Source organism: Populus nigra, chromosome 5, assembly GCF_951802175.1.
Source record: "Populus nigra chromosome 5, ddPopNigr1.1, whole genome shotgun sequence".
In the NCBI taxonomy this organism is placed as follows: Eukaryota; Viridiplantae; Streptophyta; class Magnoliopsida; order Malpighiales; family Salicaceae; genus Populus; species Populus nigra.
The window spans coordinates 14,696,657-14,711,478 of record NC_084856.1 but is presented as its reverse complement, the minus strand read 5'-3'; positions in this window follow the sequence as shown (position 1 = coordinate 14,711,478).

Sequence of the window (14,822 nt, the reverse complement as noted above, 5' to 3'; positions counted from 1 at the left end):
CTGTGTGCACCAGTTCTAGCTTTCTTGGTCTTAAGGCCCTGCTAACCTTTAAGAAACTGAGCTTCTTCTGTTTTCCAAGAACACAGCTTTCACAAATGTCTAGATCAACATTTTTAAGCTCTGGCAGTTTTCCCTTCGACTGAAGTATCTTCATCCCCTTTTGACTCATATGGCCGAGTCTACAGTGCCATAACTGTGCTTGATTTTCTACTTCAGTAGAGGCAATAATATCTTCACATCTTGTGGTCATATACAGGGTGCCAGTTTTCTTTCCACGAGCCAAAACCATTGCTCCCTTTGATACCTTCCACATACCTCCAGAAAAGAGGATTGAATGACCACTCTCATCAAGTTGTCCGACTGAGATCAACTTCTTCTTGAGTCCAGGAACATGCCTTACATTTTGCAAGTTCCAAGTAGATCCATTCATTGTCTTGATCTGCACTTCTCCTATACCCACAATCTTCATTGGTTGTCCATCGGCCAGATAGACTACACCGTGATCTCCAGCAACATAGTTTTGCATCATCTCATGGTGTGGTGTACAGTGGAATGAAGCACCAGAATCAAGAATCCAATCATCAATCGGACTTTGTACAGCAAGAATCAAAGCGTCTTGCACCTCGTCTGTGGTAGCGTTTGCAGAGTCAGCTTCAGGTTTTTTTGGTTTTGTGCAATTCCTCATGAAATGACCAGGTTTGCCACAATTCCAACATTCAGCCTGCTTTCTGGGTCCGGACTTGCTTTTACTTCTGTATCTTGATTTGGATCTGCCTCTGGATAAGCCTCTATCCTGTCTCCTCCCTCGAGTGTTAATGTTGAGAGCTGATCCTGAACTTGAACTTTCACCCGAGTCTTTCCTTCGAACTTCTTCAGCTAAAATCAAGTCTCGGATGTCATCATATTTCAGTTTGGATTTTCCAGCTGAATTGCTCACGGCTGTCCTCATACCTTCCCAACTGCTTGGAAGTGAAGCTAGCAAAATGAGTGCACGGATCTCATCATCAAACTCAATCTCTACAGATGACAATTGATTTGTGATGGTATTAAAGTTGTTGAGATGTTGCGTGACGGAGGTGCCTTCTGTCATTTTCAAGTTGAACAACTTCTTCATCAAGTGCACTTTATTGTTTGCCGAGGGCTTTTCATACATCCCAGACAAGGCTTCCATTAGTCTTGCAGTAGATCTTTCTTTCGTAACATTGTGAGCAACTCTTCTTGATAAGGATAGCCGGATAATACCCAAAACTTGTCTATCAAGAAGCAACCAATCTTCTTCTGGCATATTTTCTGGCTTGCTCCCCAACAGAGGAAGATGAAGTTTCTTCCCATATAAATAGTCTTCAATTTGCATTTTCCAATATCCAAAATCTGATCCATCAAATTTTTCAATTCCCGCAGCTTTTATTTCATCTGCCATTTTTACTGTATCTCCGATTTGAATTTGTCAAATCTGACCTTACAGATGTGTCCGGAACGGCCAAAAATATTGGAAACGACACTGAGATCACCCCAATCGGACTTCGGATGGCTCAGATCTTAACAGTCAAAGTTTTGGATCAACGGACGGTGCAGATGAAGCCGCGTGTCAGTCCAGAATAGCGTCTGCGAAGCACTGGATCAAAACCCACCTCCGATGACGTGGCAAGATGACGTGGCTTCCACGTAGGTACACCGGGTCCCACGTTTGCTGACGTGGCAAATGCACGCGCGTTTCGTGCTGACGTGGCAGTGTCTGACGTGGCTGCTGACTGGTCTGATGACGTGGCAGATGACTTGCTGAGGTGTCAGGTGACGTGGCAGGAGACTGTACGGGTTTGCTTGCGTGGCGGATGACGTGGCGGGTCAACCCGGTTCAGATACGGGTAGCCGGGTAGAGACGACGCGTGGAGAGCGTGCTGTGCGTGGGCGCGCGTAGGAAGTGGCTTCGTCGGCGCGTGTGGGCGCGTGCGGGCATGCAGGACGTCGGTTCTTCGCCTGGTTTTCACCAGTGGATTCGTCTGCTCTTGCTCTACACGATGGTATGTTCAAAAACACGTTTTGAGAACTTTGATTTTTGAGTTTGGATCAAACACCCTCTTTTTCAAGAACAAGCTCTGATACCAGTTGTTGGGTCATTCAAGCAATCAAACACACACAAATTTACGTGGTTCGGCAACTTGCCTACTCCACGGAGCTACTGGTTTGTATTAATCAAGTTTAGAAACAATACAAACAACAAAACAAGGAGGAGGAGAAAAATCTTCTCAACTCAACTCAACTCTCCCTAGCTCTCTCTCTGTGTTTCTCTCTTGTTCTCAATCTGTTCTCACTTTTGCGTCTCACTCTCAGCAGCTCTATTTATAATCAAGACACTTTCCTTTAGTCAAATATGGTAGCCACCATTTTCAATGGTAGGCAACCTACCATGCCTAACTTTGCAGCCATGTTTGACATGGCTGCCACCACCACCAGCTTGTGTCCACACTTAACAACACAAAATTTATGTCATCATAACCAACAAAATAAGGATGGTGACAATGGCGATGACAGTTCAATAACAACATTCCATTAAACTCAGAGGATTTAATATGCCAAAATTGCAAGTGTTCAGGGACTAAAATGAATTTTTTAAAAAATTATATATTGAATGATCTTAAATCTTAGCTAGCCAAATATTCAAATATACCAGGAAAAAAGGAAGTCAGATATACAGAAGCGATCATAAATGGCTTTTATGTTGTTAGGTATCAGACGCTGTCTATAACCAATTCTTACAGCTTTTTAAGAAAGAGACTGATTGATATATCAATGGAAGAGGAAGCACGATCTTGCAATATCAATGGCCCCTGCAATGGAATGAACATCTAACAGGACGGTTGATCAGTAGTATTATATATAACTATAAATTTAAATTGTGAAAGAGAAAAGACGGCTAAAAACGAAGTACTTCGTGATATGATATTTGAGAGGTTTATTTAAAGTTTTGATTAAATTAGAAAATTTAATAAAATATTATAAATAGAATAATTAATGGATTGAAAAGTTATTGGTGATATTTTAGGGGTTTTTGAAAATTTTTCATTAAATTAAAAATTTTAATAAAATACTACATATGAAATCACTAACAAAATACTTAAAAATATTAAAATTTAATTATATATCAGTAAAATTATCAATAAATTATCTCAAATAAAAGATTAGAAGCTTTTATTTTATAACAGACAAGCCTCCTTTTCTACTCCTCTTGTCATCTTTTTCTTCTCTCTTCCCTTTCTATAAAAAACACTAACGTCTATTTTTTTCTTTCTTTTTCTTCCCTCCTCAACCCCTTCTCTTCTCCTCTCTTATGTCTTTTTTTTTTCTCTTCTTAGTTTTTTTTTAATTAACATACTTTATGAATTATTTTTTCTTTTTATCTTCACTCAAAATTAAATTAAGGTAAAATTTTTTCTTTTTTTTCTTCTCTTTTTTTTTTCCTTTTCATTATATTTATTATTTTATTTTATTTTTCAGTTCTAAATAATTGTATGAATATTTTTGTAGGAGTTATTTTCATATGAGATCTTGTTTTGCATTTTAGTTGGATTTTTTAAAATTTTGTTGTTCAATTTCAATTAAATTAATTTATTTATTGTTGGAAGATGGGTTCTTGAATAGGTAATTTCTAGGTTAGGTGAAAATGTTTTTTAGTTGATTTATTTATTTGTTGTTTCTGTTTATTTTTTATGTTATTTATTTGTTGCAAATTTATTTAAGTTGATTTGTTTTCTTTTTTTTTTTCCAAGCAACTCATCTCTTGAGTATTATGGAGTATTGATTTATATTAATTTATTTTATTTTAATTATTTTCTACATTTGTTAAATAATTTTTTTAAAAATATATTTTTAAATAATTACTGATGATATTATCGATGGATTAAGTCTGTTGATACATTCCAGAGAGTCAATAAAGAATTACTGTAAACGCCTTTGTGTCACTGTTTAATCACAATGGAAATGCATACAGTATTTTTATCAGTAATATGACAAACTTCGTGAGGAAAATATTGACAGAATGAAATGGGTAAAATATTTTTTACGTGCTTTTATCATCAGTAAATCCATCAGTAATTTTATTATCGACGGACTCATCTATAGACCAAAAAATACCGACAAGAGTTCTACCAACAAAGCATAATTTTTGTACATGGAACCATCGGTAAATTCATTGTCGATGAAATAAGAATATAAATGCCGATAAAAAATTCCGTCAATAAATTTAAGAATTTTGGTAGTGAGCAATAATTAATATTTTGGGAAAAAATGTTTAGGGTCAATTACAGTTTTAGTTTTCACATTTTGTCAGCAAAGGCTTACAATTTTAATGACTATTTATATTACAAGCCTTGCTTAAAAAAAGTTAGTTAATGAGCCATTATATGATAGGATTAGGAGTAATTAGGGACTTAATTCATTTAAAAAATATCATAATGAAGACTAAAATATAATTTTTATAAAAGTAAGGATAAAACAAAATCAAATAAAGACAAATTTATTAATAAGAATGAATATAGGGATTAAAATAAGTTTTTTGAAATTATGAAGAGTAAGAAACTCTGTCCAGGCCTCTATTTTATTAAAAAAGTTGCAACCAAACAAATTAAATGTAATAAATCAAATCGTTAAATTAATTAATTTATCATATTACATATTTAATTACATTAAATTATACGAAACATGCACTTACCATTTAATACACAAAATCCTAAAAAAGCCCAGAATTCTATTTTTGACTGAAGGCCGGAAGTTGATTGGATCTGTATATGGCCGGGCTAAGGAGTGTACATGGAATGACCCATAACTCAAAGAGAAGACCGGGCTGAGTTCATTAATATTCACGTATATGGGCAGGGCTCCTATTTGGTAAATTATGGATTTTTAAAATGTTTTAATTTTTAAGTTAATTAAGTGAAAAAAACATTTTTCAAATAAATATTTTTAATTTAAATAAATATAGATACGCAAAAAAACTAGAAATTTTCACATGTATAATTTTAATTAAATGGTTAATTTTAAGTTGTTTATATGAGTTAATATGTAGAAAAGAGAAAAGGCATGTACTTCTCCAAAATAAATAATATTGAATTTAAGTAGATAAATCAAAAGAAAGCTTCTACGACCCTATAAAATCTAAAATTAAAAATACATTTTACTTATCATAAAATATAAAATTAAAAATTAAAAATACCCTTTAATTATTTTTGTATTGTTTGTTGAAAAGTGACACAAAAAAACATAAAAAATAAGGGGGTAATAAAAATAATTTGAATAAATTATTCAAACTAATAAAAAAGATTTCATTAACATAGAAAGATGAGTAAATAGGTGTCTTGTGCGTCACACACTACAAGATTTCACAGTTTTACCGACGGACAAATTCCGTCGGTGTGTGATTAGAAGTTCGTCGGTGATTATTTTACCGACGGAGTAGTCCGTCAGCTTTACCTTCGTCGGTGATTCCCCATTCTGTCGCTATATAGGTCGGAAAAATAAAAAAACCATTTGCCGATGGTTTTACAGACGGAATTTGCGCGCCAAAAAAAAATATTCCCGCTTGAAATATACCGACGGATTTTTAGTCCATCGTTATATTGTGATTTACCGACGGAAAATATCCGTCGGTAAATTTGTCGGTGAGTGTATGAAATACCGACAGAATATGTCCGTCTGTAAATTCATCGGTGATTGTGTTAAATGCCGACGGATTAATTCCGTCGGTAATTTTGTCGGTGAGTGTTTAAAATACCGACCGAATTCATCCGTCGGTAAAATCCTTGGTAATAGTTTTTTTCTTAATTTGTTTTTAAAAAATTATTTAGGATATATAATATAAAACTATATAAATTAATTGTAATACAAACCAATTATGCAAATAAAATTTATATTAAACATAAAAAAAAAACAAAGTTAAATAATATTCATTACAAACCGAATATGTTTCAAGAAAAATAATAAATGAAGTTTTAAAGGTAAATAATATTGATTACAAATTAATATAAAGATGATGGAGCTTGAGGAGGAGGAGGAGGAGGAGATCCTGGCGGAGGCTGGTGGTTATACAGCCAAAAAGGATTAGGCGCACATGTTCCGCTATTTGACAATTTCATAATCATTTCGTAAAGCTGGTTATAAGCTGCTTTTTGCTGTTCTTGAGCCGCTTCATACTCCGCTTTTTGTTGTGCTTGAGACGCTTTGAATTGCTCAGACTCCGCTCTTTGTTGTGCATGAGACACTTTGAGTTGTGCGTACTCCACTTGTAGGTTATCGTATTTCTCGGTGAGTTGCTGCAAAGCCACAAACTCCTTAGATTGGGAGCTTGATATTGATTGGGAGCTCCCAACGGTTGAAACACTACGGGTCGACCGCAAGTTGTCGGCCGTAGTGTTGGAAAGCCCGTAAACCCGATTTTTATCGAGTCCACCTGATGAGCCAACCTCCATCCACAAATCCGGATCGAATTCCGGATGGGTCAAAGCATCGTCCCCGTATCTCTCCCTCAACTGATTATTATAGGTCTCCTGCAAAAAAAAAATCATCATATTCAATACAATAAACATAATAACTTACATAATAACTTACAAAATAAAATGGTTGAACAAACATACCACGAAATGCTGAGCACGGTTATCAACGAACTGTTGCGCCCCCTTCTGGCGGTCTTGACTCCGCACGTGCGTTTCCACAAACAGCTCCATCGGGCTCGACTCACGTCCAAAAGACACAGCCTATAATGAAAAAAGATATATTAACAACAACTAAATTTAACGATATATTTCATTTAAATTAATCTTACCATCCGTTTCACATGTGCAGCAAACGGAACGGAGCCGCCAGTGTGAGTTGTCACCCCGCCATGAATTGGCCGATTACGGTTGCCAGCACCGGACTGTGAGCGTCGTGTGAACCGCTCAGATGTCACGTGCTCAAGATAGTGCGGCCATATATCTTCCGGGATGTATATCGGTTTGAAATCCCTCCAAACCGCAACATCGTTCCAGCCTTGGAAACCCCTATCCCTCGCGGTTTTTTTTGCCTTTTTCTGTGCTTCATACCAAAAATCACGCAACCTGCTTCATGCAACCAAAAATTAAATTTCGAAACATAAATATTTGCCTTAAAAAAATCTTGTATTGTTTTCGATCTTACATAGTTGCCGCATGATTTTCCCACACCCTCCTCACAACAGTGTTATGCTCAATGTCCCAGCAGAATTTGTGCTTTGTATAAATAAATAAGTTTAAATAAAAATAATAATTTATTTACAATTATATTAATAAGCTGAAAATTATAAATTAATACCAACCTCAAACCTGTTAAACCATGCATTGATTTGAGGCATCCATTCAGGATGCTTGGATATCTGACTCCATTGAAACAATGGAATCTCCATCGACGATTTAAACGCCGATGATATTACTTGGACGGCTTCAATGTTTGTGAACCTGAAAATAAATGAAATAAATTCAATAGTGATTACTTCATAAATTATGTTGTAATTTTTTCTAAAAAAAACTAAAACCTTAACAAACTTACATTGAAAGGTCGTCCTTCCACTGTGCCTCGTACTTGCGGGTAAATTGATTCCGCTACGAAGGCACGCCGCCTCTGCGCTGTGAAGTACCACTGGAAGAGGCAGCATCGGTTGACGGCGCAGGTGGTGTAGGTGCCTCTTTTTGAGAGGCACCTAAGGAAATATCATCTTCGCTGCTAGACGAACTAGCTGCGACCGCACCTGAGCGATCAGCTCTGGTTTTCGTTCTACGCATCTATACAATTTGATACAAATAATTATATAATTAAATTCAAATGTAAAAAAAAAATTCGACAGCACCTCCCCTATACCGGATACTACCCAAATCCACAAACCTGCACATATTAACAATAGCCACAACCAATTTACCCAATCTATACTAATTATTCCAACATATTTAATTACTAATCCTAAGGTAAATTCAACATTAAGAATTACAATTCAAGTAATTATTCAATAATTATGCCAATACAACAAAACAATAAATAAATAAAAAAACTCTAGAATAACAATCAAAATAAATGGAAAAAATTAAACACAAAGCATGCAATAATAGAGTAAAACTAATAATTATTCCAACATATTCAATTACTAATTCTACGGTAAATTCAACATTAACAATTACAATTCAAGTAATTATTCAATAATTATGCCAATACAACAAAACAATAAATTAAAAAAAACTCTAGAATAACAATCAAAATAAATGGAAAAAAATTAAACACAAATCATGCAATAATAAAGTAAAACTAATAATTATTTCAACATATTCAATTACTAATTCTATGGTAAATTCAACATTAACAATAAAAATTCAACAAATTAACTAATAATAATTATGCCAATACAACAATAAAAAATATTCAATAAATTCAAAAAAAAACTATAGACTTTAGCAATGAATTATGCAAAAAAAACTATAGACTTTATTTACACTACAAAAAAATACACCAAATAAAAAAAAATAACCAAAAAAATAGCAAAAAGAAACTATTAAAGTAAAATAAAATAGAGGAAACACTAACCTTTTAAACTGATGAAGATGATGAAGAAAACTTGCTAGAGATTGGAGGCCAAAGCTTTGAAGAATGGAGAGGATTCACCGAAGGAGAGAAACGAAGGAGAAGAAAAAATGAACTGAATGGGCGGTCACTTGAACTTATATGGCAGTTTTACCGATGGATTCCCCGACGGATATAAAATTAATTATTATTTTAATTTATTCCGTCGGTGATGTGTTAAAAATCCGTCAGTAAATTTTGAATTTTGCACCAAAATTTTTAATGACCCTCCATATTTTTCGTGGTCCGTCGGCAATATTAGGCGGTCAGAGGTGCATTTAATGCGCAACCCTTTGAAATTCACGCGGTCCGTCGGTAATGTTGTCAGTAAAATTGACCCGCCGACAACTTACCGACGGATTTAAGTCCGTCGGTGATTGGGTGGCATTTCAAGTAATTATTTTCGAACTCTCTGTGAAATGCCGACGGACTTAAGTCCGTCGGTGATTGGGTGGCATTTCAAGTAATTATTTTCGAACTCTCTGTGAAATACCGACGGACTTAAGTTCGTCGGGGTGGCCGTCGGTGATTGGGTGGCATTTCAAGTAATTATTTTTGAACTCTCTGTGAAATGCCGACGGACTTAAGTCCGTCGGGGTGGCCGTCGATGATTGGGTGGCATTTCAAGTAATTATTTTCGAACTCTCTGTGAAATGCCGACGGACTTAAGTCCGTCGGTGTGGCCGTCGGTGATTGGGTGGCATTTCAAGTAATTATTTCATGTCACAAAATATATCATCCATAATCAATAATTATTTCAAGTAATTATCTCATAATTGTGGCATTTGAACTAATTATTTCAAGTAATAAATATTTTGTGTTTCAAAATATATATATCATTCATAATCTAAATTACATGAAAAAAGGGTTTTACATAGGGCTTCATTTTGGTAGTTAGTCAGAATTTTCTTCTTGTTCGTCATCAATTGAATTGTCATCACCTTCATCGCAATCTTCAATATGAATATCATCTTCTTCATCGATATTTGGTTGTCCGCTAGAGCTCAAAACAAAATTTAACTCCTCTACGTCAACATCAACAAGACTATCATCGAAAACATGAAAATTTGAATTTTCTTCCAATTCAATCAAAGGAGCAACTCGATATGGTTCAACCACCTCACTAACTTGAAAGACTTCATCTCACACACTTGTGTCTTCGTTTTCATCCTGAACAACCTCGACACGACCCCGGGGTTTCGTTTTTAAAACGGACAACCAATCCACTCTTGATCGATCCTTTCTAAATGAAGGGGTGTATGTGTAATAAACTTGTTGGCATTGCTTTGCGAAAACAAAGACATCATTTATGTTGCGGAGTTTGGCTTTTGAGTTGATTTCGACCAGGCCATAGTGCAGATCAACTCTGATTCCTCTGTCAGTCGTGTCATACCAATAGCATTTGAATAAAAACACTATATTCTGCTCGTTATGATATTGCAGTTCGACGACCTCTTCTAATCTACCATAGTAGTCAACTTCTAACTCACTACTAGTGGATCCCTTAACACAAACACCGATGTTGTATGTCTTTCTTCCTTGCCCGTATTCTTCAGTATGGAAAACATATCCATTGACAAAATACCCGTTGGAGCACTTACATTTTCTTTCAAGCCCCAGGCTTAGTGAAGACAATGACTTAGGTGCACTCCTTCCCATTTGATAAACCTTGTATGTAATGTACATCAATAAACAGTAAATGAATGAGAATCTCGTAATGACATGCATACGTACAGTAATTTTACAAGCTAGAATGAGTTTGTGATAGTGCTTACATGTGTTCTGAACCACGTGGTAAACTGCTCATCTTGTAATTGAAAGATCTGGGATTCGATCAGCTGTGAGTTATTGGAGAGCAAATATTGACGATGTTGCCTGCAAGTGATAATGAGTGTATGATATTACAATATATAATGAACAGTATATTACTAACAAAGTTTAATTAGTATAAACTTACTGAATAAAAGGTCTCAGCTCATCACAGTTAAATAGAACATAGTTGTGTGCTTGTTTGAACTCTATTTTCGACAAATATCTTCCTTTTACGGCATTTTTAGGTGTGGGTCGTCCAGTATTGGAGAATATTGACAAGTTCCCACTGGAAGGCACTTCACCGCCATCATCATGCCGTAAAACGCGATTGATTTTCGTTCTCAGATGAGGTTCGAAATAGTACGAGATAAATGTTGAGATCTCCTTAACAATATAGGCCTCACATATCGAAGCCTCAACATGCGCCTTGTTCTTAACCTTTTTCTTGAGATTAAACAAGTACCTGTATTGAATTAATTAAGTATTTTCAATTAAGAAAAACATAGAAAATACTTTTATATATGAATTACAGTGCAACTGTAATATCTAACCGTTCGAATGGGTACATCCATCTATATTGGACTGGTCCTCCAGCTTTTGCCTCGAACGGTAGATGTATAGGGAGATGCTCCATTGAGTCAAAAAATGATGGAGGGAATATCATCTCAAGTTTGCATAGTGTCTCGATGATATTCGTTTGAAGCCTCTCAATGTGATCAACATTCAACTTGCTGGAGCATATATCTCTGAAGAAATGACTTATCTCCGTGAGTGCATCCCATATTCCCTTTGGCAACAAATCACGAAAAGCTAATGGGATGAGTGTTTGCATAAACACGTGGCAGTCATGACTCTTCATTCCATACAATCTGCAGTCCTCTATATTAACCAGCCTTGATATGTTCGATGCATGTCCATCCGGAAAACGCAAACTCTTAAGCCATTTGTAGACTAGCAGTTGTGCGTTTTTCTCTAACACGAAGCTTGCTCTTGGTTTTGCGACCCGTGACTCATCATAAACCAACTCCATATTTTTACGGTTACAATATAAAGCTATATCCAATCTAGCCTTGATGTTGTCCTTTGTCTTCCCCTTCACATCCATGACGGTGTTGAAAATATTCTCAAACATGTTCTTTTCGATGTGCATGACGTCAAGGTTATGGCGGAGCAGATTGGTCTTCCAATAAGGAAGCTCAAAAAAGATACTTCGCTTTACCCAATTATAGGTCAAACCAAAACCATGAAACTTTTGCTTACCTGATTGAAGGCCAAACACAATGTCACCGTACTCTGAGACAACATCATGCAATTCTTCACCAGAAAGACGCGGGGATGCAACATCTTTTTCAACTCTCCCAACAAAGAAATCTTTTCTGTTCTTTCTGTACCTGTGATGAAGTGGCAAGAAGCGACAGTGACAGTCAAAAAAAGAAGCTTTGCCTCTATTTGCTAGCGTGAATGCCTTGTTGTTTTCCATGCAATATGGACATGCGAGTTTCCCATGCGTGCTCCAACCAGAAAGCATTCCATAAGCTAGAAAATCATTGATAGTCCACATCAATGCCGCTCTCATAATGAAATTTTGTTTCCTCGATATATCATAAGTCAAAGCTCCAGAGGACCACAACTGCGCCAACTCATCAATCAACGGTCGAAGACAAACATCTATATTCCGCCCCGGGCTTCTTGGACCGGGTATGACAGTAGATAAAAACATGAACTCCGGCCTCATACACATTCCCGGTGGCAAGTTATAAACTGTGAGTATGACCGGCCAACAAGAATAAGGAGCAGCAAATGACCCAAATGGGTTGAATCCGTCTGTACACAACCCAAGACGCACATTCCTTGATTCAGCTGAAAAGTGAGGATGAACACTGTTAAAGCGTTTCCACGCTTCGCCATCAGAAGGATGAACCATCACTCCATCAACTGCATGGTGTGCTTAGTGCCATGTCATGTGCTCAGCAATCCTTGGTGACATGAATAACCTCTGCAGTCTAGGTGTGATCGGGAAGTATCTAAGTTTTTTATATACCACTAGAGTCTTTCCCCTGCCAGTTCTAGGTTTGTAACGGGAATGCCCACATGTCATGCACTCGTTCATCTCAGCATTTTCAAGGTAGTATAACATGCAGAAGTTAGGGCACATGTCAATTTTCTGATATCCTAAACCGAGGGGTTTCATCATGGACTTCACAGCATAGAAGTTCTCTTTCAGCCTGTTCCCTTTAGGTAAAATGCTACGGTCGATAATTTACTGTGGTTCGTGCAGCCATCCCATAATGGTTTGTCAGAATCTTTCAACAAATCAAAAAACCTAGCTGCATCTGCATTAGGTTCTTCTTCTACGATTGGACATTGACTGCCATTACCTTGATTCATTCTCATTGTATCCATAACCATATTTCTGTAAGGATTAGTGTTGTCATTTGTCGTTTCATGCACGTTGCTAGCACTAGAAGTAGACCCAACCACCGTTTCTTCCATTCTCCTCTCACTCTCGCTAACAAATACTTCTCCATGTGCATACCAACACTGGTAATTCTCCATAAACCCTTTGTGTAGAAGATGCATCATTACAACATCTGGATGCAGATACGTTTTATTTTCACACTTCCTACATGGACACCTAATACCGCTTCCAGTAAAATTTCTGGGAATAGATGTTGTGAAATTAATAAAACCCTGAACCTCATTACAATAATCCATCCTCCGCAATCCTTGGGGTGAATCTCGATACATCCATGAACGATCATCCATGACTTATATCGAACCTCTATAAAATTATGATGACATCATGTATTAATTAACTAAGTTAGGTAAATAAACTTGTAAAAATATTACTTTACCTCGAGATTATCCAACAAACCAATCACAACTTCTCATAAATATTAAATATTCATTATCATTTATCAACATCCATACGAATTAAAATATATAAATTTATAGAAATTACCACTCCGCAATACCATTGATAAAACTTTAAACGGGCCCATTAAGCAAGCTATTAATTATTTCAAAATAGCACATGTAATTCGGTAATTCCATAAAGAAATAACAATTTACAAACAAATACAATCTTACAAAATCTAAAACAAACCATAACAGGTACAAAATTATACATTCATATACTACAAGTTTGTTTGAGAAATAACAATAAAATATGTACATCTACTAACAAAATACATATACTAAAAAAACAATAAAATTGACATTTAATTAAATCTTAAAATTTAAAAAGATATAATTACTTATAAAAATTGATAAAATCCGTCGGTAAATCAGAACACGGATGCTGTGACCACAAAACTTCAAGAAATATAACTTGTTGTGCTGATATGAGGAAGATTTTTTTTTTGGGAGGGGGGGCTGGTTGTTTGCAGATGGGGAGAGTTGGGATGAGGAAGAAGAAGGAGAAATAGGGGATGAGAGGGTCGGCATAGCTGTCATATATTAACTTTTTCCGACGGTTTCACAGACGGAAACTCTGTCGGTTATTACGTTGGTGATTCTGACGGAAACATAGACACGTCACCGTACGGATCTTCCATTTCAAATCCCTCGGTGAGTCCGTCGGTAATTTAAACGGCGAACCGGTCGCATCATTGTACGGGCACTGTACGGGCTGTCGTTTTGAATCCATTGGTGCTGCCGTCAGAAAAAAATAACCAACCAAAACCTCCATGTCAGCGACCCGCCTTTTTTTAAAATTCGAAAACTTTTCCATCCGTAATTCAGTCGGTAACTACCGATGGAAATTTTCCGTCGGTATTTACCGATTGAATTACGGACGGAAAAGTTTCCATCGGTAATTACAGACTGAATTACAGACGGAAAGTTTCTGTCGGTAATTTCGACCTCAAAATTCCGACAGAAATATTCCGTCGGTAAATCCGTTGGTATTTAGCGAATTTCTGGTAGTGACATGTTAGCTTAATTTTTTTAATATATAAAAAAAATCCAAATAATGATAGTGTTTTAAATGGATTAAGGAAAATCTGATATTAGGTCATAGATTCAAATATTTTCAAGAATTTTGATTAATTTAATAATACGAGTAAAACAAATTAACACAAAAAACACAAAATACTTCTCAATAAATAATTGAAAACCAAAAACAAACCTGATAGCACGGTGCTTAAGACTTACTTTGGTAGTCGAAACCATTATTCTCACACTTCATTTGATTTGTCTTAGACTTCTTTCTCTTCTTAGACAGTGTATGTGGTAAACAAATCTTCAATTCGACGCTGACAATCTTTTCTTCATTTTTTCTCTTTGTTTTCTTTCTTTTCCTAAAAATCGACGTTCATCCTTCAAATTTGTAGATCAACCCTTTGAGTTTTTTTTTTTTGAATTTGGTTTTTTTTTTGTATTCCTATTTTTTATTT